The sequence below is a fragment of the Adiantum capillus-veneris genome, chromosome 16 (genome assembly GCF_014529385.1).
Source record: "Adiantum capillus-veneris isolate H3 chromosome 16, ASM1452938v2, whole genome shotgun sequence".
In the NCBI taxonomy this organism is placed as follows: domain Eukaryota; kingdom Viridiplantae; phylum Streptophyta; class Polypodiopsida; order Polypodiales; family Pteridaceae; genus Adiantum; species Adiantum capillus-veneris.
In genome coordinates, this window is record NC_140946.1 from 90,489,216 (window position 1) to 90,490,565 (window position 1,350).

At 47.0% G+C, this 1,350-nt stretch overlaps 1 pseudogene; it reads left to right on the forward strand.

The window, feature by feature from the left end:
* Window positions 1–225: 225 nt before the first annotated feature.
* On the forward strand, window positions 226–790 carry LOC147439431 (uncharacterized; annotated as a pseudogene).
* Window positions 791–1,350: the final 560 nt, after the last annotated feature.

Sequence of the window (1,350 nt, forward strand, 5' to 3'; positions counted from 1 at the left end):
CGCCAGACAGCAACCTACTCATCCCGTCACTACTGCAACAGGACAATTCACTGTTTGGCATGCTAATCTCCTCGTGCTGCCTGTCGGCTTTGCTTTCCTCGACAATTCGAGCCTCTTAACCCTTCCTCGTGTTGCCTGCCAACTTAGCCTTCCCCGACACTCTGAACCTTTCTCCAAGTTTTCCCACTAAGGTTTACCTTACATCCAAGGATTCATTCCCACAAGATGCAGCAAACGAAGTCCTCCACACCAATCAAGCCGACATGCCTCTTTGTGCCCACTCCATGGGTGGATCCGATAGACCTCCTCCAAGCACAACTCCGAGAACTCAAAGATGAAAACATGGAACTCAAGGGTCGTCTTGAGGCCTTGGAGACCCGTCTCACCCTCTTGGAGTCACAAAAGCAAATCAACACGGAGCATATCCTTGACCAAGCAAAGGAATTTGAGCACACATTCACCGCAAGTATGGCAAATCTTTCCACTCAAGTCAATGACGCAATCACCGTCGTATCTTCCAAGGTAGAAGAATGCATTCAAGAACGTCACCGACAAAAAGGATTGGCGCTATCCCTCCACATCGGGGGCTTACCCTCTACTTGGTGGGAGGATGACGATTTCACTTCCACCTTAGCCTCAACCAAGCCATTCACCTGACTTTGATCCCAACACAATCGAGAAGGTCCATCATCACCACCACAACAACCAAGGCACCCTCGTCTTCAAAAACAAAGAGGCTCGCAAAGCACTTTTACAGCAAGCTCGACTACTCAAGGGATCCAAAATCTAGATCAGCAAGGCCTTAACCCCCAACTCAAAATCAAGAAACAAGAACTCCAAAAGGTGTGTGATGCTCGAGCAGCAGGTAAATGGGACGTCTATCAAGGTGGTAAGGCCATTATTGAGGAATTTCAAATTCCAAGGACTCCCAGACCACCCTCCCCCCAATCCCTAAGTGACGTAGGTTACAACTTTGTTGTATACTCATCTAGTCATGTTCCAATGTACCCTCTTGGTAAGAGGCACCATGTATGTTTTCTTGGTCCCATAGGTCATATTTGACCTCCAAGGGCGATAATGAAATCTCTCTCTCTCTCTCTCTCTCTCTCTCTCTCTCTCTCTCTCTCTCTCTCTCTCTCTCTCTCTCTCTCTCTCTCTCTCTCTCTCTCTCTCTCTCTCTCTCTCTCTCTCTCTCTCTCTCTCTACTCTACTCTTTAATCTCTTGTGTGTGATAATTTGTCTCTTTCCATTAAGTAAACTACTCATTCATCTACTTAGCTACGTCATATTTCCTAACACGCCCCCCGAGTACAAAAGATAGGATGACTCAGTCATTTCTAGGTCAAACAA